The following is a 24,117-nucleotide window of genomic DNA, read 5'->3' as shown; positions in this document are numbered from 1 at the left end:
TTTAGGTAGTAGTGTAGATAGGTCTTGAAATGATGCAGTGGCTTGGGAATTTGCAAATGTATAGGTAAGATAATAAATGTATCTCATAGTTATTCCATGATGCGTTTTCCAGAGACAGGTCAAGACATCTCAGAGAGCCAAAAAAAAAAAAAAAAAAAAAAGACATCGAGTGGAATATTGCTGATATGCAGGAAAGTCTGATGTTGGTCCATTCAAAGAACAGGACATCCAATTTTCATACACATTGGGAAGTGTTGATTCTGCCCCAAACACTTTCTGTAATCATGATTTTGTTGCAGGTATTCAGGTAGGAAATGATGGTGCCCTTATCAATGCTAGTGAAGACAAGGTTACACGTTTCACATGGTAAAGAAGGTTTCTATTGATCCTGTGAATATTGAGGGATTTATTGTATTCTGGGTTGTTGTCATTGTTGTCGACCTGCCAGTCCAGTAGATACTTGACATGTTTCAGGTCAACAAAGGATGGGCACTCCTGAAATACTGTTAAATCTGAAATAATCCAAGAATCTAGGTAAAGTTGAAGTGTCCCTTAATAATAGTCATGGGAAAAAGAATGGGGCAGATGTCCTGGTAGAGCAAATTGTATCCTGAAGCACAGTTTTGTATGTTTCTATTTTTCACGTTCTCTTCAAGAGAGCACAGCGACCATGAAGATTGTTTAGGGAGCTTTGCTAATTATTAGGTAAGTGATAAACTAGACATATCACAGTGTACATGATTATCCTTGTAGGTAAAGAGGGGTGCCACACATGGTGTTCCCATGTTTTTTTTGTTTTGTTTTCAAGTTCCTAGTAAATTCTTAGGTAGTGTTTAGATTTGAAAGGACACCACATTCATTCATTCAGAACTTCTTATTATCAGATATTCACATGAGGAATGTTTGGGGGGAAATTTTACATTTTCCCTTCTTTTTCAATTGCTAAAACATAAATATGTCCCTAATAACACTAATAAGCCTCATATTGTATCCTTGCTAAGAGATAATGCATATTTCAGGCAAGTAACTGTAGAGGCATAAACAGTTATCTAGGAAACTTTCATAGTGTTCATCACGGGTCTGAGGTATGGCTCAAGAAAGTCATTTGTGCATGTGTTTTTTCAGGTTGTCTACAAGAGAACTCAAAAACTCAGGAAAGAGGCAGGGCCTGATGGTGTGTCTGTAATCCCAGCTACTACTACTAAGGAGGCAGAGATAGGAGGATCACTGTTGAGCGACAGGTTGGGCAAACAAGATAGCGTGACCCTTTCTCAAAACACAAGCTGGACATAGTGGTACATTTCTGTAATCCCAGCTACTCAGGACCACAGGAGGTAGGAGGATCATAGTCTGAGGACAGTCCTAGACAAAAAGTGTGAGACCTTATCTGAAAAAAAAAACCTAAAAAGCAAAAAGGGCTGGGGGCATAGCTAAAGTGGTAGAATGCTTGTTTAGCAAGGAAGAGGCCCTGAGTTCAAACCCCAGTACTGCCAAAAGCAAGGCAAAACAAACAAAAAACTCAGAAAAGATTCTTGATGGAAGCTTGTTAAATAACCAAGTGAGTGATAATCTGATCATACTGAAGTAGGCTAAAAGTGGGACAGGTGGCATGGGAGACAAAAGGAAGCCAGAATCAGGAGCTAAGACTACAAAATTAAACATGGCACTAAATAATCTTGAAGAAAACACAAGCAGGCATTTCTTCCAGCATATTTCTCCTTATTAATTTACAATATATGGTTAAAAAAACTTTTTGTGCAATTCCTCTGAGCTGATCTCAGATGATTTCATGCACCGTGGAAACTACAAATGCCTGGTACAGCAATTCTTTTGATCAAAATATGACCATAAAAGTTACAAAAATCAGGCACCCATGTAACAAGACACTTTGAAAAAGTAAAGTATGGTAAAGTAATACCATACCCAATGTCTCCAGGCTTGGATAATGACATCAAAATATTACAACTGAAAAATGATTAAAATTGCCAGGTGCCTGACCAGTTGTTGGTGACTCATACCTGTAATCTTAATTACTCGGGAGTTAAGAAGGGTAGTGGTTCAAGGCCAGCCTGGGCAAATACTTTGAGAGACATCATGTCCAGACCAAACAAAAAAAAACAAACAAAAACAAAAAAGAAAACCAAACCCCTAAGAAGAGCTTTAAAGAAAACTCCCTAACCTACTTCAGATTTTGCAAAAAGTCTTGGTAGGAAAACTATCCTTTGTGTCTCAAGCTTTCATATTCCCCTCTGCTTGGGGTGCATTTTCTTCTCTTCCTACTCCTCACTGCTTAGACTTATTTCATAATAAAATATTTTACCTCAAGAATCATCTTAAATTTTTTTCTCCAATGGATTCAAGAATCACGAAAACCATGCATAATTAGTTGAGGAGTTGACTCTGTAGGAAATTTCCTATACTCCTGTCTTGCATTAAAAGTTTAGTTGAGCCAGCTAGGAGGTCATGCTGTTCCTGCATAACCAGGTAAGAGGCGAAGCATTGCCTGCAAGTTAACTTGTTTTTGCTTTGCCTCTTTTCCCTGTTTCTCCAGCTTTCGCTCTCATTCCCTGCCTTATGAGGACTTCTGGATACACTTAGGGACCCACCACTGTTTTATACCTTTTTGGAAAACCACTTTTTAGAAAATGAGAGTTTCACATGAAAGCTCCAAAGATAAACTTCCATTAGGTGCTAAATACCTTGTCCCCAAGTGAGATGGAACAAAGGGGTTGGCCAGATGGAACCTTTAAGGTTGATCAGTCAGTTACTGAAGCTGCCATTTTTTTTTAACAAAAAACGAAGAATTGCTTCTGAGACCCAGTGGTGGCCTGTGGCTCTTGAGGTAATGCCCAGGAGTGTTCAGTCATTATAAAAAGCAAAACACCTTTTAGCACATGTCTTATCCCTAGGTTGCTAGGGAGGATTGCAGCTTATCAGGAAGGTGACAAATAAGGTTAGTCTTCTCACACCTGAGTCACTCATCTCCCCAAAGTTCTGGAACAATCCAAGACACATAGGACGTGAAAGATATTTGGCCCATTTCTGGAAAAAAATTCCCAACAGCACACTTTCCAGACCCTCAAATATCTAACTCCCATGGTAGAAACTTACTGTTACTACTGTTTTCACTTTTGCCACTATTGACAGTAAGAAGCTAAAATAATAACAACTTCATCTTTCACTCTCTCTCCTTATATTCTTGTGATCACTCCACCTAACATCAAGCTTCCAAGTCTGTCAGAACACTGGCTGCTAAGACCTTTCTTCTACTACTCATGAGGATTTTTGAGTTTATCTTCATTCTCTATTTTAGAGCTTGCTTTAAAAACAAAATTCTAAATTGCCTAACCAGGTTCTTTCATTAGGGTTATTAGAGAATATTTTATTCTTAGATTTCCATAATTTAGGGAAAAATTTTAAACGCATGCCTTTTTTTATTCTAAACTACAATTACAGGGTTAACTTATAAAGATTTTGGTTCTGGGTATATTCTTTCTCCCTTCTGCTTTCTTGCTTATATTAAGATAGCTTTGCTGTGTAAACTCATTTTAGTTTTGTTATCTTAGCCAGCCTTAGCCAAAATGTAACATTCTATGACTCTTAAACTCTTATAAAACCAACAAAAATTACGTTAAAAAGGCTTTAAAAAATCCGAGCAGCAGCTGGGCACTTATGGCTCCTGCGTGTAATCTTTGTTACTTAGGAGGCTGAGATTGGGAGGATTGCAGTTCAAGGCCAGCCCAGGCAAATACTTTGCAAGACCTCATCTTCAAAATAACCAGAGCAAAATGGACTGGAGGTGCGGTCCAAGTGGTACAGTGCCTGCTTCGTGAGGGTGAAGCCCTTATTTCAAACTCCAACCCACCAAAAAAAAAAAAATCCAAGCAGCACTTCAACCACAGAGGATCTTATGGGATTGGAGCCCCTCAATGGCCACTCCACTGACAAGATAACTAAGATTCCTTACAAATATGGGCCATACAAAGCAACCATGGCTTTAATTAGGCATCTTTCTAAAAAACTATAAAAATCACAAAAACTTTCTCCTAAACTTTAACAAAAGTTAAATAATGTGAAAACAACACTTCAGCACTTAAAATTGACCTTTAAAAAGTTATATATTTATTCAGTCCTCTCCACCTTAGTCAAGACAGCTGGCTACCACTAGTTTAAAAAAAACAAAACAAATATTTGCCATCTTTAAAAGCAGACTCTCCCATCCCCTTTCCATTGTCCAGAGAAGATGACAAGTTGCTGATGCTGTACCCAAAGACCAAGATGTCTAGATTAGCTTTAAAAAGGTTTATTTAGTATAAACATAGCTACAACCTTAGCTACCTACTATAATTAGAGAACATAAAATATTAAAAGAGAACATCTTTTAAAAATTAATTCTTAACAATCTGTTTTAATATCCATAAAGGCCACTTGTCATAAGTTTAAAATCCTGATCTCTCATTGTTTCAAGGTGCTAAACTCCATGTTAAAAAAGAGTTCTAAATGGCTTCAAAAATAGGCCTGTTGAATAACACTTCCATGAAAGAGAGAGATAATGCTTTTTCAAACCATAAGAAACTCACTAAACACACTCTAAAATATTAAAGACACCCCTTTGTCAAAGTACAACAGTCATGGGCACTTAATTAAAAAGGAGTTCCAATAAAAATCTTCTAATTCCATTCTTTTCTTCCTTATTCCTTTTCCTCCAAACACAAACAACAAAACTAAACAAGGTGGGTGACATCATCAACATTCTTAACACTTCTCCATGAAAGTATATAGTAAAACATTAAAATTAAAAAAATTAAACCATTCATCGTCAATACAATATTTTATTGTACTACTATATAACATGGCCCCAATATAAATTAAAAATCTGGCCTATTAATAAAATCCTAAATTTTAATACTCTTTTTCAATTAGACCTATTTTATGCAACATATAAAATGGCCTAAAATTCCATATACATACCTTTTATGATACTATGCCAAAATCCTAAAAACAAACAAAAAATTTATTATACTCCCATATCTACATCTAAAAATTCAGTAAAAGGTAATTTTTATTTATTTATTTATTTTTGCGTTCTTTTTTTTATTTGTTTATTTATTATTCATATGTGCATACAAAGCTTGGGTCATTTCTCCCCCTGCCCCCACCCCCTCCCTTACCACCCACTCCACCCCCTCCCTCTCCCCCCACCCCCTCTATACCAGGCAGAAACTATTTTGCCCTTATCTCTAATTTTGTTGTAGGGAGAGTATAAGCAATAATAGGAAGGAACAAGGGTTTTTGCTGGTTGAGAGAAGGATAGCTATACAGGGAGGTGATTTTTAAAGAGCCGCCCCTAAGCCCTGGTTGAGGTGGCACACAGCCAGAAAATCAGGATGCAGAGGCAGTAGGATCAAGATTTTGAGGCCAGCCCAGGCAAAATTAGGGAGACCTTATCTCAAAACAAGTACAGAACAAAAGGGCCAGCAGCATGGATCAAGTGATAGGAGCACTTGCCTCGTCTGCCATGGGTTTAGTTCCCAGTGTGAAAAAACGAAAAAAAATTAAAAATCCCTCAAGAGACCTCCTCCAAAACAGGTATCCCCCCCTACAATTACAAAAACAAACAAAACAAAAAATTCTCATACAGCAACTATGCCCCTACTCCAAGATCTACAACCATGCCACGCAGTCCTGGAGCATCTGACTACTAATCTATTTTTTCTATATCACCTCCCATCTCACCTCCAGCTTATCAACCTCAGTTCCTTTACCCTTCCTTAACAAAGTTTAACCCTACTAAAACAACCCACAGTAAACCTTCATACCATCCCAAAACAAATAAAATATGTCCCCTAAAAATAACAAAAATAGCTGGACATGGTAGCTCATGCCTGTAATCCTAGCTATGAGGGAAGCATAACCAGGAGGATTGAAGCCCTTGCAAAAACAGGAGAGCTCATCAGAAAAATGACTAAAGTCAAGAAGACTAGAGTGTGTCTTCAGTGATAAAGTGCCAAGGATAAGGACCTGAGTTCAAACCCCAGTACCACTAAAAAATCTGAAAGACAAAAATAAATGAATATATAAATAATACAAAATACTTTCCTTTATCTATGACAGATATCTTATAAAGTCAGGTTCAAACAATTCTCCAAAGACCTCCAAAAGTTTTTAAATAAATTCAAAACTGTAACTAGCACTTATAATATAACCTAGATAGGCTTACATATCATATTTTCAGTTGACTATACTACTAAAGAGATACATGAAATATGGAAAATGACTTAGGCTTATGATGATGATATTCAGGTCAAAGAGCCAGGCAAGTCAGTAAAAATAGTTCTGGATCCCAAGACTGACCCAAATTAAAATGATCAATTTAAAAGTATTAATTTAAACATAAAAATTTAAATTAAGTTTAAAATGTTTAATTAAAAAATAAACAACCAATATTATGACTATTAATTCTAAAAAAAATTTTAAAGTCACCTACATGTACATAAAAAATAAAAATACTACTTTGATACTAGGCTTACTGATGATGACCTTAAAAAATACACAAACATCAACCCTAACTCAACAAAAGGACAAATACTTTTTTAAATGTCCTTCATTCGTCAGTCAACACCAAATATTGATCACAAATTATAAAAAGAGGCAATGAGACTTTAAACATCACATAAAAGTAATGTGTCCTTTAGGGTTTTTAACAACCAAAATATAATAAAAAACAAGAAAAGGTTTTAAAAAAGGTAAATTTCAGACCAAGAAACATGCTTAAATATTTAAAAATAAACAAGCCCAAGTTTAAATATAGTCATAAAAAAAACCTCTACATAGGGGGTAAACCCACTCAAAAATAAAAGACCCAAAATAAACTCCAAAGAGGAAGTTAAACCATACTCCCCTAAAATATTATGAATATAAAAAGCTAGGACACTAAAAGTCTACTTGGATCAAATTAGGATCAAAAAAATAATCAAGGGTATACTTCCTCTACCATAAAAAAAGACTGCAAAAATTCCTTCTTTCCAGAGATAGAGAGAGATACCTGCTTCTGAAATGGCAGACTTTAAAGAATAAAGATGCCCAAGTCTTTCCTCCAATTGAGCCCCAACTAGTTAACTTTCAATATCTTATAATAAACCTTGGGTAGTTCTCAATGTAATAAAGGTAATGATGAACTTCATTTAAATATTGGTGTTTAATATTATACCTTAACTAAATTCTCTAGACCCCTTTCTAAACAGAATCAACAAAATCTCCAATATCCAAAGATTCGCTCATTTCCTAACCAAAAGGTATAAAACTTTTGTTCTCTGTCAGAAGCTTGTTTTACCAAATCCCCAACTACATTATTAGTAAAAATATTTTGACTACTTTAAGGGTCACAACATATTTAAATATTGGCTATTCTGTGTCATTCTGAGAGTTGTAATAAGCCCTCCACCTACAAAAATATTCTCCAAAACATCTTATTAAAAATAATCCTCAGGTCCAAAACACAATAGCACATAACAAAATAATAAACATTCAGGCTATTGTCCTTCACTACAAAAGTTCCACTCAGTTCATTCAGAAAACAATATTCTATTAAGGTCAAAACTAAATGGGGACTGCAACCTTTATATATTAAATTTATAAAATTTAGACTATTAACTGGGGTCGTGCAGTGGTAGAGCACTTCTAGATTATTGGTGGCCTGCCATTTCTTTATAACTCACCTCTTGTCCCTGCATTAGAACCAAATAACAAAAACTCATTTAAAAAAGTACCTATAATGCCTATTCACTCCATAGTCTCTAATCCCTGTAATAGTCTGGCTTGAATACCTACAGAGAATGCTTGATTTAGTGTTCTTAATCTAAAAATATATTCTTCTATCTTTCTCTAGATCCAAAGTTCCAGTCTTTTGTTTACTGTAAAATAAATGTATCTAGACACTTTAAAAATAACCCAATACACCTAAATAATATTGCCTTGAAGGATTAAAAATGGGCCACATGTATTTTAAAGTATTCATACTAAAAAATTAAAAAGTATAACACTTAGCCAAAACCCTAATACAATAGAAAATAATTTGCTAACCTGTAGCCCTAAAAAACAAAAAATTAAAATTAAAATAATACCTAAATGACACAACTAGTCAAAATGTAACTAAATACAACTTTACCAAATGGCCTATTAGCTACACTATCCAACATACAACTCACCCTCAGGACAATCATTAACAGAGTTTTGAAATACATGCCCTCTCAATTAAAGAGGGCCTTAAAATCTTCATATCCAATTAAGACAGGGAAAACACTAGAAGACGTAGGCATAGGCCATTATCTTCTGACTAGGACTCAAATAGTCTAGGAAATAAGAACAAGAATTGATATATGTGATGGCATTGAATACAAATGCTTCCGCACATCAAAGAAAACAATTACCAGAGTCAAGAGACAACTTAGAGTACGGGAGAAAATCTTTGGTTGCTACTCAATAGATAGAGGATTAACATCCAGATTAATACAAAGAGCTGAAAAAAATTAAACACCAGAAGAACAAACAATCCAATAAATAATCGGGAAAATGAATTGAACAGAACATTCTCAGAAGAAGTACAAATGGCTAGTAACTATATGGAGAAATCTTCAACATCGATAGCCATAAAGAAAATGCACATCAAAGCTACACTGAGATTTTTTTATATCGCCCCAGTCAAAATGGCAATCAGAAGAAAACATACAACAACAAATGCTAGCAAGGATGTGGGAGAAAAGGAACCCTCATACACTGTTGGTGGGAATGTAAAATAGTACAGTCACTACAAAAATCAGTATGGAGGTTCAGCAAAAATGTAAAATAGACCTACCTTATGACCCCGATACACCACACTTGCACATAGAGCCAAAGGAATATAAATCAACATACAAGAGAGACACCTGCACACTCATGTTTACTGCAGCACTACTCACAAATATCCAAGGTGTGGAATCACAATGGAATCTTACTCACCCATGTTAAGCAAAATAAGCCAAGATCAAAAAGAAATACATCACGTTTTTGCTCATATGTGGAATCTAGACCTGAAATGATGATGATGATGATGATGATGATGATGATGATAATGGGACATCAGTGTAAAAAGGAGACTATCTGGTGGGGGAATCCACAGTAGGAGGGGAAAAGGGAAAGGAGAGGGTACTGAGGAGTGAAGAGCATTGAAGTATGCTACATACATACACGAAGTTATCATAATGAAGTCTATCAAATACTGTTTGATAAACAGGGTGGAGGGGGAGACAGGATTAGGGAAATATAATGGAGGAGGTGAACTTGTTCAAAGCACACTATATGCAACTATTGAATTGCCACAATGAAACTCCCTTACATAATTAATGTAGGCTAATAAATCCATGATTTAACCGAGCTGGTTATCGAAATAAAAACTTAAAAAAGTTGGCACAAAGGTTAAGCCTCCTCAAAAAACTACCTCCCCAACACTTCTAAATGAAACCTAAACTCCCCAAAATAAAAACTGCTACACTAAAAGTCTAATTGCACCAAAGAGATCACCGAGGGTATGCTACCACTGCCATGAAAAAAGACACCAAAAAAAAAAAGTTTCTCTCTCTAGAGAGAGGAGGGACAACTGCCTCTGAGATGGTAGACCTTAATGACTAGAGATGCCTAATGCTTCCCTCCATCAAACCCCAAATAGTCAACTTTCAATGTCTTATTAAAAAACCTGAGGTATATCTCAATGCTAAAAAAAACCATGCTAAACTTCATTTAAATTTGTAACTTAACATTATGCCTTAAATAAATTATCTAGACCCCTTTCTAAAAAGAGTTATGCAAAAAAAGTAGCACTAAGACTTCAAAGATCAAAAGGTTCATGCCTTTCCTGACCTATAGGTAAAAAAATTAATTTCTCACAAAATTTCTTGTTTTGCCAAAATGTTTAACTCTCTTATTAGACAAAAATATATATTTTTATTTTTAGCAAATAATTCCAGGTCTGGGAATACTTTTAATAAAAGGAATATATACAGTACACACATAAAGCAGACAATTACAATGATATTTTTGATGTGAAAATGGAAATAATAAATATTCAATACAAAGTTAGTAAACCAATATCCATATAATAGAATGAATTGCAGATATTAAAATCATTTTATTATAAACTTGAAAGTATAGATCCAACATTGTTATCACAGGGTAGTTTGATTCTTTTTTAATAAATATTTTTTCATGTATTTTTTGGCCATTTGAATTTCTTCTTTTGAGAAACTTCTGTTTAGTTCACTTGCCCATTTCTTTATTGGTTCATTAGTTTTGGGAGAATTTAGTTTTTTAAGTTCCCTATATATTCTGGTTATCAGTCCTTTGTCTGATGTGTAGCTGGCAAATATTTTCTCCCACTCTGTGGGTGTTCTCTTCAGTTTAGAGACCATTTCTTTTGATGAACAGAAGCTTTTTAGTTTTATGAGGTCCCATTTATCTATGCTATCTCTTCGTTGCTGTGCTGCTGGGGTTTCGTTGAGAAAGTTCTTACCTATACCTACTAACCTCAGAGTATTTCCTACTCTTTCCTGTATCAACTTTAGAGTTTGTGGTCTGATATTAAGATCCTTGATCCATTTTGAGTTAATATTGGTATAGGGTGATATACATGGATCTAGTTTCAGTTTTTTGCAGACTGCTAACCAGTTTTCCCAGCAGTTTTTGTTGAAGAGGCTGCTATTTCTCCATCGTATATTTTTAGCTCCTTTGTCAAAGACAAGTTGGTTATAGTTGTGTGGCTTCCTATGTGGGTCCTCTATTCTGTTCCACTGGTTTTCATGTCTGTTTTTGTGCCAGTACCATGCTGTTTTTATTGTTATTGCTTTGTAATATAGTTTGAAGTCAGGTATCCTGATACCTCCAGCATTGTTCTTTTGACTGAGTATTGCCTTGGCTATTCGTGGCCTCTTGTGTTTCCACATAAATTTCACAGTAGATTTTTCAATCTCTTTAATGAATGTCATTGGAATTTTGATGGGAATTGCATTAAACATGTAGATTACTTTTGGGAGTATCGACATTTTTACTATGTTGATTCTACCAATCCATGAGCATGGGAGATCTCTCCACTTTCTATAGTCTTCCTCAATCTCTTTCTTCAGAAGTGTATAGTTTTCCTTGTAGAGGTCATTCACATCTTTTGTTAGGTTTACACCTAGGTATTTGATTTTTTTGAGGCTATTGTAAATGGAATTGTTTTCATAAATTCTTTTTCCGTTTGCTCATTGTTAGTGTATAGAAATGTTAATGATTTTTCTATGTTCATTTTATATCCTGCTACCTTGCTGTAGCTATTGATGATGTCTAGAAGCTTCTGAGTAGAGTTTTTTGGGTCTTTAAGGTATAGGATCATGTCATCTGCAAATAGGGATATTTTGATAGTTTCTTTACCTAATGCAAATGTGGTAATGCAAATTAAAACCACACTAAGATTCCACCTCACCCCTGTTAGAATAGCCATCATTAGCAACACCACCAACAACAGGTGTTGGTGAGGATGTGGGGAAAAAGGAACCCTCTTACACTGTTGGTGGGAATGTAAACTAGTACAACCACTCTGGAAAAAATTTGGAGGCTACTTAAAAAGCTAAACATTGATCTACCATTTGATCCAGCAATACCACTCTTGGGGATATACCCAAAAGACTGTGACACAGGTTACTCCAGAGGCATCTGCACACCCATGTTTATTGCGGCACTATTCACAATAGCCAAGTTATGGAAACAGCCAACATGCTCCACTACTGACAAATGGATTAAGAAAATGTGGTATCTATATACAATGAAATTTTATGCAGCCATGAAGATGAACGAAATGTTATCATTCGCTGGTAAATGGATGGAATTGGAGAACATCATTCTGAGTGAGGTTAGACTGGCCCAAAAGACCAAAAATTGTATGTTCTCACTCATATGTGGACATTAGATCAAGGGCAAGCACAACAAGGGGATTGGACTTTGAGCACATGATAAAGCGAGAGCACACAAGGGAGGTGTGAGGATAGGTAAGACACCTAAAAAATTAGCTAGCATTTGTTGCCCTTAACGCAGAGAAACTAAAGCAGATATCTTAAAAGCAACTGAGGCCAATAGGAGAAGGGGACCAGGAACTAGAGAAAAAGTTAGATCAAAAAGAATTAACCTAGAAGGCAACACACACGCACAGGAAATTAATGTGAGTCAACTCCCTGTATAGCTAACCTTATCTCAACTCTAGCAAAAACCCTTGGTCCTTCCTATTATTGCTTATACTCTCTCTTCAACAAAATTAGAGATAAGGGCAAAATAGTTTCTGCCAGGTATTGAGGGGTGGGGGGGAGAGGGAGGGGGTGGAGGGGGTGATAAGGGAGGGGGTGGGGCAGGGGGGAGAAATGACCCAAGCCTTAAAACAATAATAAATAAATAAATAAACATTTTTATTAGGATATTTTTGTTATACAGGGAGGGATTCATAATGACAATTCTGATTAGACTTTTATTGTATGTTAGATACTTTGTCCCTATCGTCTCTTCCCCTCAACCCTCTTCCCGCACCACTTAAAGCAATTGCAAGAGGTTTCTTTGTTTTATTTCATATAGCTATATGAAGTCCATCAACCGTATACTTTCACCTTACTCTCTTTCATTCACCTTCCCCACTCTCACTAGTACCTCCCCAACTGGACCTATTTTGACTATGTTACAGGCCACAATACATCTAAATGTCAGCTATTCTATGTAATTCCTGAATCCTAATAAGCCCCCAGCAAAAAAAAAAACCCTAACATTCCCCTAAAGATCTTACCAAAAATAAATTCTCAGGTCTAAAACCCCAAAACATCTAACACAACAATAACTCAGTTTATTGTTATTCACTTAAAAAGCTCCTCCCATTTCTCTCATGAAAAACAATATTTTATTAAGCCCAACACTAAATAAGAATCATAATCTTTAATTTCTAAGTGTATGAAATCTAGATTATTGGTGCCTTGTCAATCCCCTTACTTATTCTCCCTGTATTAAAACCAGGTAACAAATACAAATTCCCACAAAACTTAAAGAAATATGTAGTGCCTATTTACCCCATAATCTATAATCCCTATAATATTTTGTATCAAATACCTACAAACTGTTCTTGTTTTAATATTCTTGAATTAAAAAATACATTCTTCTATATTCCTCTTGATCCAAAATGATTTTTATTTTTATTTAAATAAACATCCTAAGCCACTTTAAAAACAACCTAGTACAGCCAGGTGCCAGTGGCTCACACCTGTAATCCTAGCTACTCAGAACGCAGAGAGATCAGGAGGATTGCAGTTCAAGGCCAGCAATGGATTCATGAGACCCTATCTCAAAAATACTCAACACAAAAACAGGAGTGGAGGAGTGGCAAGTGGTAAAGTGTCTGCCTACGAAGCATGAGACCCTGAGTTCATTCCCCAGTGCTGCCAAAAAAGCCCTCAAAACCAAAAAGACAGCCCAGAAGACCTAAACTATGCTGCCTCAAGTGTTTAAAAACAGTCCACATTTTAAAATGTACTAAGAATAAAAAAATCACAAATTGTAACTTTTAGAAAAAAGTCCTGATATATAATTTGCTAATCTATAGCTTCATAAATAAAAATTAAAATTATAATAATTGATAATATTTTAAAAGACAACTTCCTAAAATACAGCTAAATATAACTACAAAATGGCCTATTAACAACAATCTCAAATATCCTAAACATAAAAAAATTCAGGTGTATATGACTTTAATGCCTGTGTTTTTTTTGGTAACTTTTATTATAAAGTAAAAAATTAGATAATAGGTAGTTAAATAAAGGGAAAAAAATAGAACCCTATAATTCTGAAGTTGTTAATTACTCTTTGCAGTTTTATAAATATCATTTGGATTTTGTCTATCTATTTATCTATCCAAATGCATTTATCCTTGTTAAGCATGACATTATATTTTACATGTAACTTGGAACCTGCATACAGTATGTTTGTTATAATTGATAAACCTATGTTAACCCATCATTATCATCCAACATCCATAGTTAGAGTTCACACTCTGGGTCTTACACATTCTCTCTTTTTACATATTATATATACAAAAATATAATACATACATATATATATATAAGTAGTTAGCACTAGAGTTTGAACTCAGGGCTTTGCACTTGCTAGGCAGGTGCTCTACCACCTGAGCCACACCTCTAGGCCCCTTCTAGAGGACTTGACAAAAGATAATATGCATCTGTCATTATAGAATCACAATGAATAATCAAGTTTCCCTAAAAGTCCTCTGCACCCCACTAATTCATCCCTCTCTCCCATAACTCCTGGAAACCACTGATATAGATATAATTTTTACTTTCCCTATAGTTTCATATTTTTCCAGAGTACCACATTGCATAGTATACAGCCTTTCCAAATTGAATGCCTGTGCTTCTTCTTCTTCTTATTTTTTTGGTGACACTGGGGTTTGAACTCAGGGTTTCATGCTTACAAAGCAGGTGCTCTACCACCTTTTTACAGATTTATTTATATTGATTTATTTTTAATTGTTTATACATTTATTCATATGTGTATACATTGTTTGGGCCATCTCTCCCCACTGCATCCAAATGATATTTACAAAACTGCAAAGCGTAATGAACAATTTTAGAATTATAGGTTCTGTTTTTCCCCTTCATTTTAACTACCTGTATTCTCTAACTTTTTATTTTATAATAAAAGTTACAAAAAAAGAGCACAAGCATTAAAGTTATGTAAACCTGGCCTTAATCCCAGTGCCTCCACCTTCCAAAGGTGAAGGTGACTCACTGACTTCTTTCTGAACCTCTGTTTCTTCAACTATGAAACACAGGATTTTAGGGCTGCTGGAATGGCTCAAGTGGTAAAGTGCCTGCCTAGCAAGTGTGAAGCTCTGAGTTCAAACCTCAGTAGAAGGAATAAAGGAAGGTTTTTAAAAAAAAAATAAAATAAAACTCCTATCTCACCAAGTTATTATGAAGATTAATTAAGAACTTGCATCCAGCCTCTTCAACAAATATTGCTGGATACCCACATGTAGAAGCTTAAAACTAGAAACTTGTCTTTCACCCCATACTAATATCAACTCAAAATGGAACCTTAATTCAAATCCTGGAACTTTGAAATAACTACAGGAAGCAGTAGACAATGACTTCTTAAATAGAACACCAATGTCTCAAAAATAAAAAGAAAGAATGAAAAATGGGACTGCATCAAACTAAAGAGCTTCTGCACAGCAAAAGAAACAGTCACCAGACTCAAGAGACAGCCCACAGCGTGGGAGAAAATCTTTGCCAGCTATTCATCTGATAAGGGACTAATATCCAGAATCTACAGGGAGCTCAAAAAACTTAACCCCAAAGAGTCAACACCCCAATGAAGAAATGGGCACATGAATTGAATAGGAAATTTTCAAAGGAAAAGGTACAAATGGCCAATGAAAACACGAAGTGTTCAACTTCTCTGCCCATTAAAGAAATGCAAATCAAAACTACACTGCTCTCATCTCACCCTGGTTAGAATGGCCGTAATCAAGAACAATTATAACAACAAATGCTGATGAGGATGCAGCAAAACGGGAACCCTTATACGCTGCTGATGGGTGTGCAAATTAGTACAACCACTGTGGAAAGCAGTATGGAGATCACTCAGAAAGATAAATATAGAACTGCCATATGATCCAGTGATACCCTCCTGATCATCTACCCAAAGGAATATAAGACAGGATACAGAAAAGACACCTGTACATCGATGTTCATCACAGCACTATTCACAATAGCTAAGCTTTGAAAACAACCCAGATGCCCTACAACTGATGAATGGATCAAGAAAATGTGAGATACAGATATATATACACAATGGAGTTTTACTCAACCATAAAGAATGATGACATGTGGTCTGAAGGTAAATGGATGCAATTGGAGGACATCATGTTAAGTGAAATAAGCCAGGTTCAGAAAGCCAAAGGCTGCATATTTTCTCTCAAATGTGAAGATAGATTCAAAAGATACACATATACTGAAAAAACAAACATGATCATACACATCTGCAGGTAGAACATGTTGGCAATAGTGGAACTACTCCAGGGAACTTGGAGGAGGAGGGAAAGGAAAAGAGAATGATACAGAGTCACCAATATTGAAACACTTCACATCTGCACATGTAAAGAGTATAATGATGTGCACTGAAAACTGTCAAATAATAGGAGGTGGGAGGGAAGGGGTAAGGAAGAGCAATGGAAGGGATTGAACTGACCAAAGTGAAGTATACTCACAGCTGAGACACACTGAGAAACCGCTTTGAACATTGACTTTGGAATTAATATTGAAAGACAGTACTATGAAATAGATACAGCTTGGGGGGAGTACTTGTGGGAGGGAGGATGAAAAGAGGAGATGAATGTGACAGAATATGGTTGATGAGTTTCATATACATATAGGAAATGGAACAATGAAACCGCTTGTGATTGCTTTAAGTGGGACAGGGAGGAGGTGACAGGGGGAGATGGAGGGGGCAATCTAACCAATGTACAATGTAAGGCTATTCAGAATTGTCACAATAAATCCCCCCTGTACCATGAATATATACCAATAAAAATGGAAAAAATAAAATTAATACCACTTTGTATAAACAGGAAAAAAAATTCAGACTCACAACAATGATTGACCAAGGTTCAAAATATATGTGCTTTCAAAAAAGGCCATACAAATCTCCACAATCACCTAAGATAAAAATTAGCAATAAAAAATACTTAAAATGTATTATTAACTTGAAGTTGACATACCTAGTTAATTTCCAGTATACGTCAACAAAGTCAGAAGACCCCTTTATGTTAAAAACAATAAATCACACCTATAATAAAAATGCCACTAAAAGACCGTGTTAAATCTCTCCAACTATTTATAAAAACATATCAATACTCAAAACTGCTAATTGGTATGTCACTAATTAAATATAAAATAAATGTGTATGTCAAAAATCTCACTGAAAAACTTCTAACAAAATGTTATGTGAGAACAATCCATGGTCCTGCCTATCCCTAAACTGGATAGGAAAATGTAATATCACACTCACCTAGATACAAAAACAAAAGATAAAGACCTTATCAACACCTAGTAACTTACCAGTATTCCCACATAAAAAAACAAGATCTATTTTCCAATGGTATGATCAACTGATAATTATCCTCTATTTTCATACCTTTAACATCATTACACAATATAACATATAAAGTCCCTTATCAAACTTTACTCAAAAGACCTTCTATGACACAGCTAGCCCAAGACATTTATCTCATAAATTCAAATATAATAATAACAGAAACAAAACATTCTTCAAAATCAAATTTTCCTAAACCTTCGGCCAAGGAAGTCCTTGTGGCCTCATGAAAGTTGTGTGCCATGTTTATATTCCAAATATCTCAATGTTTCCTCAGTCTATTAATCTCCACAACCAGATCAATGTATGACTAATTGTACACTCACCATAAGGGATCTTCTAACCTGATGGTTTTCTAGGGACTCCTGCTTTTCAAATACTGAACAGCTGTTTATATAGTTACTATTCTGTTACTCTTTATTTTGTTTTAATGGTGTATGGTCCTCTCTAATTTCTCACGTAACTCCTTTTACAGTACAAAAACATATCATATTGGGAGAAATGACCCAAACATTGTATGCATATATGAATAAAAGAAAAAAAAGAAAAAAAATCATAGTTCTGATATCATCTGCTTCCAAGTCACTTTTTTTTTTTTGAGGTACTGGGGCTTGAACTCAGGGTCTACACCTTGAGCCACTCCACCAGCCCTATTTTTGTGAAGGGTTTTTCGAGATAAGATCTTCCTGAACTATTTGCCTGGGCTGGCTTGGAACCTCGATCCTTCTGATCGCTGCTTCCTGAGTAGCTAGGATTATAAGAATGAGCCACCCGTGCCTGGCTCCAGGTCACTTTTTGACCAAATATGGTGCAATTGTCAGTCCCCTGTTAGGCAGGTCTAATGCCACTTTTCAACTGAACAGAGCCATAAAAGACAGACCTTCAATGCCCCATCCTCCTTAAGATTAAATCAAAACCATTTAGGGGGAAAATGAAGCAGGGTAAAATTGGGACAGGTGGCACGGAAAGCAAAGCAAGACAGAATAAGGATCTGGAACTACAAAATAAAACCTACTGAATAATCTTTTAAGAAAGCACAAGCATGCACCACCCAGCACACACCTTTCATTAGGTTACAATATAAATAATATTAGTTAAATATATTTAATGTATCCTGTGTCTGTGTTGTAATATATATAATATATATGCTACAATATAAAAACAGATTATGCTATATTTGGTCATTAGAGGTCTTCTCAATTTCAGATATATGTAGTAAATCATCAGGAACCATTTATATTTTTCAACATTTTTGCATGCATGCTTTTCAAACTTTAATAGCTACCTACATTACTCAACATGAGCAAATTGAATTGTATGCTTGCTGAGCAACAATGTTTATTAAAGATTGTAATGGTAAAGACATAAGGAGAGATCCATGTAATTTCATTGCTTCCATTAATTTGACATTGACAGTTGAATTTTCAGGTGCACATTTGATGAATGCATAGAGTACTCCTCATTTCTCCCTATTTCGCATGTATGTGGTGAAAACATGAATATAACCCTCCTATTTCTGTCTAGAGTTTGATTTTTATGTGTCATTGTAAACAAATAATGTGTGTTTATTTCTTGCAGGGATAGAGGCATAAGCAGACATCAAGGTAATATTCCTTATATCCATCACTTTGACATTGACTGTGGAATTCTTACAGGTATCCTCTCAAGATAGTAAGAGTTCTCTTACAAGGATGTGTACATGAACCTTTGCTAGTGTCCGGGTAGTATAGATGAATCCTGAAGTGATATAATGACTTCAAGAACTTTCATATGTACAGGGAGAATGAGATAAGAAGCAAATGCATTTTCCAGGATGTGTTTCTCAGAGACAGGTTAAGATGCACAGTGACTTTAAGAAATCTAGAGTAAAATTTCTCCCACATAGCTAAGTGCTCATATGATCCTAAATTTTAGAATAGGACATATTATGTTCAGGTAAGTAAGGAGGGTATTCCTAACCCCTCCCTTCAACATGCTTTTGTTTCAGATGCTGAGTTAAGAAACTATGGAATACTCGGCAATTCCAGGGAATATGTGTTTGTAATTTTTCTATGGCAAAAAAATTTATGTTGAATCTGTGTGCACTGAGGAATTTGTAGTATACTGATGTTCTTTGCCATTGTTGTTGACCTGCCAACAGAAGAGGAAATTTTCCATGTTTCTAGGCTGGAAAGAGTGGAAACTCCTGCAATTCTGTTACTTGAAGTAATTCATGAATACAGGTAGAGTTGAAATGTCCCATAATAATGGTGCAGGCAAGGAAGGGGCAGGTGTTCTGCTAAGGCAAACTGTACTCTGATACACCATTTTGTATATTTTTTTTCATATTCCCGTTACAAGAGCACAGCAACCCTTAAAGAATTGTTGATGGAATCTTGCTAATTACAAGATAAGTGACAAACTGCACATGTGACAGTGAAGATCATGTGCTGTTAAATATCAGGTAAGTAGTGAGGTTTTGTCTCTTGTGGTGCTGCCATGTCTATTTTTTTCTTTTGCGTATTCTAGTTAGTCTGTGGGTAGTATATAGGCTTTAAAAGAGGCTAAATTCAATCATTAAGACCTTCTCGTTCTTAGTTGTCCATCTGAGGAATGTTTTGGGCTCTATCACCTTTCCCCTCTTTTTTCACATGATTGACTGAACAAAAGCATGCACGTTTGTAACAATACTGCAAGCCCCATTATTACATCCTTGCTGACAGGTAATGCATATGGAGACACCAAACCTTAGAGGTATAAGAGTGATGTAAGACCAGGCACCGGTGGCTCGCGACTATCATCCTAGCTAGTCAAGAGGCAGAAATCAAGAGAATTGCTGTTTAACGTCAGCCCAGGCAAATACTTTGTGAGACCCTACCTTGAAAAATACCCAACCAAAAAGGGTTGATGGAGTGGCTCAAGTGGGAGAAACCCTGCCGAGCAAGTGAGAGACCCTGAGTTCAAATCCAAGTATTGCCAAAAAAAAAGAGTGATATAAGTACTCTTCTGGGTTTCTATCAAGGGGTTAGGGATGGGGGAATATTTGCAAATATCCTCTTAAGAGAGGAAAGGTTCTTTTACAAGGCCACGTCCTTGGACCCTGTAAGTTTCCTAGTGGTGTTGGACCCTGAAATGATACAATGACCTGGGGAACCTCATGTGCCACATAGAATTTCCCTGATATGTTTGTCTGAGACGGGTCCACATATCCCAGTGAGACAAAAGTGGTCATCAATTGGAATAATCTTGGTATCCAGGTTAGTGTTGCATAAGACTTCTGACCTTCATCTACAAAGCAAAGTATGTTGGTGTCTCCAGTCCTCTTGTGACTAAGCTTTTGTTATAGGTGCTCAGGTAAGAAATGATGGACCCCTTTGCAATTGTGAGTGGCTATGAGCTTATACTTTTTACATAGCAGTGAAAATTCATGTTGAACTTGTGTGTGTTGGGGCATTGGTTGTGTCCTGGTTCTTTGTCATTATTGCTGACATTGAATGTGGTTGTAGGCATAGGATATTTTGTAGGTGCCTGGTCAAGGATGGATGGAATTTCTAAAAAACAGAGTTCATATCAGATTAATCCATGTATTCAAGTAGAGTTGAAGTATACCACAAATAGCATTGTTCAAGGTAATATATAAGTGTCCTGGAAGGTTAACTTGTGTCCTGAAAGACATTTGTGCATGTTTTCTCACAGGTTCTCTGCAAGAGAACAGAGTGATCCCTAATGGATTATTGACCAATCAATCATTGCTAAGAACTCATTAGGTGATAACGTGGTCCTAGTGCAATGTACACCATTTAATAGTCAATATTTGGGTAGATGAGGAGGGTTTGTGTATCTGGGTATTGCCATGTTTCTTAGCATTAATTCTGTGAAGGTCTTGGCTCATGTACCAATATAAGATGCCACATTCACTCATTTGAGATGTCTTTATGGTCAGATGTACCTTTGACAAATGCTTTGTGCATTCTTATATTTCCCTACATTTTTCCCTACTTGATATTAAAAGATGTACTTTCTTGTATTTCAAAATGTGAGTCATATCTTACCATACCCTTCCATGCAGAAAATGTACATTTAACGCTCCCAATGATAGAAGACAAAGGAGGGATCCAAGCAAAGTTTGTACTGTCCATCCCAGCAATCTCAACCAAGTAATTTCTGTAGGAATCTTTTCAGGAGAGTAATAGGGCTCTTACAAGTTTTTGTTCATAGACATCTGCAGTTATTCAAGTAGTGCTACTGAATCCTGAAGTAATACAGTGACCTAGGATATTACCATGAATACAGGTATCTTCAGGTACTTACTAAATTTGTTTGCCATGATGTGTTTTTCAGAGACAGGCCAAAACATGACAGTGAGCTAATAAAATCCTCATGTGGAACATAGCTGGTATACACGTACATTCTGGTGTAGGTCTACATCACAGCACAGAAAATCTGCCCTTCAAAAACATAGGTAAGTGATGATTGTGGCTCTAACCCTTACTGTCATCATGTTTCAGTGTAGTGGTTTAGGAAAAACTGGCAGTGTCCTTAGGAGTTGTAGTGACCAAGGGTTTAAACATTTTATGTGGCAGAAAATTTTATGTCAAACACGTGAATGTTGAGAGAAGATGACATCATGCTTCCTTGTCGTTGATCTGGTCCTGTCAACCTAGTAATAAGTACAGGATTTTTTGTAGGTGTTTGAACAAGAAGTGATGGACCCCCTGCTACCATCAATCTCAGCTTAATCCAAGTATCCAGGTAAAGTTGAAGTGTCCCTTAACAATGATTTTGAAGGCATCAATGGGCAGGTGTACTTGAAGAGCAATTGTATCTTGAGCAATTGTAGGCTTTACCTAATGTACAGTTAACACAGGGTGCTACATTCATTCATGTGAAACCTCTTTATTGTCAGATAGACATTTGATGAATGCTCTGTGCATTCTTTTATTTCTCCCTATTTGTGGCCTATATGTGGTGAAATCATGAATATGTGGCTCATATTTCTAATCATGAATTAGATTTGATTGCATCCTCACAGGCAGATACTGTGTATTTAATGCTGACAGTGATGAAGACATAGTGGGGATCCAGGTAAGTTTTATAATGTTCACCCCTGTCATCTTGACTGAGGAATATCTGTAGGTATACTCCCTAGAAGATTGTTGAGGAAACCTTGGCTATTACTAGGTAAGTGGCAAATTGCACATATTATAGTGCAGACAATCCGATCTTAATTGCCAGGTAGGCAAGGATGTTGCATCTCATGTAGTGCCACAAAGTTCCTTCTAATTCCCAATGGAAGTCACATGGCTCTTTGGGTAATGCCCATGAGAAGTCAGCCTTCCCCTTTTAGGCACATGTGTCATTCCTAGTTTGCAAGGAACATTTACCCTTTGTCTGAAAGGTGTATATAAAAGATTGGTCTCCTCACACCTGGGCCACTCAGCTCCCCAGAAGACAGAGACACATAAAATAAGATCTTAAACATTTCTTTAAAAAAATCCAAAACCAAAAAGCCCCCCCAAACCTCAAACAGCAACTTCCATGGCCAGAAATCTACCTTAATTAAATATCTGTTTAGCTCTTGCTGTTATGGACAGGAGTAGGCTAAAATATTAACAGTTTCTTTATCTTCACCTTATTCCCCTTATTGTTGGATCACTCCACCTAATATCAGTCCTCTAACTCTGTCAAAATGCTGTCATTAATGGCTTTCTTCTTTTTACTACACATGAAGACTCTTGAGTTTGCTTTCATTTTATTTTTACAGCATATTTTAAAAACAACATTATAAATTGCCTAACTGGGTTCTTTTACTAGGGACTTTAAGCTGTATTTTTGATTCAGATTTGCTTAACTTAGGAAAAACTTTTAAACATATGCCTTTTACAACATAAACTATAATTACAGGGGATGACATACGAAGATCGTTGGTTGTTGGTACATTCTCTCTCCCTTCTGCTTTCTTGCTTGTACTGAGATAGCTTGCTGGTCAAGGTCATTTTAAGGTTTTATTCTTAGTCAGCCTTAGCTAAAATGTAGCATCCTGAAACTCTTAAACTGGTGTAAAACCAAAACAGTATATAAAAATTCTTTTAAAATCTGAACAAAATTTAGCAAACATAGAGGATCTCATGAGATGGGAGCCCCTCCTTGGCTCTTTCTCTGATGAAATGACCAAAAGGCTAGAATTGAGGGCTGTACATGGCAACCATTGCTTTAATCAGACATCTTTTCTTTTAATTAATATGATAAAAATCATAAAAGCTATTGCCTCTTAATCTTTATTTAACAAAAGTTAAACATTCTGAAAAAACCCACCTAACCCCTTAAAATTAACCTTTCAAAGGTTTTACGTTAATTCAGTCCACAGTAGACAAGACAGCTGCCTATCACTATTTTCAACAAAAGCAAATACTTACCATCATAAAAAATGAACTCTCCATGTCCTTTGCTTTATCTGGAGAAGGAAATGTGTTGCCAACTCTGTAACCAAAGAGCAAGCTCCCTAAGTAACTCTAAACAGATTTAGCTAAGTAAAACTATGGCTATAACCCTAGTTAGACTATTGTTAGAGATGAAACAGCTTCTAAAATTTAATTCCTAAAAATCTCTGTTCAATATTCCAAAAGTTGATTTGTCATAAATTTAAAATCCTGCTGTTTACCATCATAGCCTTACTATGTGCCTCAATGTGGCTTTTTGCTAGATTCCTAATAAAAATCAAATTCTAAATGGTCTAAAACTAGGCCTGGTGTCGCAATTTTGGAAGGAAGGGATACCTCCCTCACCAGACTAACAAATCTACTAAGCACGTTCCATAATATTAAATACATCCCTTTGATAAAGTACCATGGTCTTGGGCTCCTAATTAAAATGTAGTTTCTATAAAAAGTCTTTTTCCTTTCTTTAATTCCCCCTTGTCCTCCAAAC

General features: G+C 35.9%; 1 long non-coding RNA gene across 1 annotated transcript in view; it reads left to right on the top strand.

The window, feature by feature from the left end:
* The window catches only part of LOC141419836 (uncharacterized), a 42,870-nt gene extending 23,334 nt beyond the window's left edge, over positions 1 to 19,536 (top strand). The window contains exons 5-6 of the long non-coding RNA XR_012444550.1: positions 18,790 to 18,815; positions 19,199 to 19,536. This is a non-coding gene — a long non-coding RNA (uncharacterized lncRNA). The remainder of the gene's footprint in view (positions 1 to 18,789; positions 18,816 to 19,198) is intronic.
* Positions 19,537 to 24,117: the final 4,581 nt, after the last annotated feature.

Source organism: Castor canadensis, chromosome X (assembly GCF_047511655.1).
Source record: "Castor canadensis chromosome X, mCasCan1.hap1v2, whole genome shotgun sequence".
In the NCBI taxonomy this organism is placed as follows: Eukaryota; Metazoa; Chordata; class Mammalia; order Rodentia; family Castoridae; genus Castor; species Castor canadensis.
The sequence above is the reverse complement of the archived record's forward strand: the minus strand, read 5'-3'. Positions and strand labels throughout refer to the sequence as shown.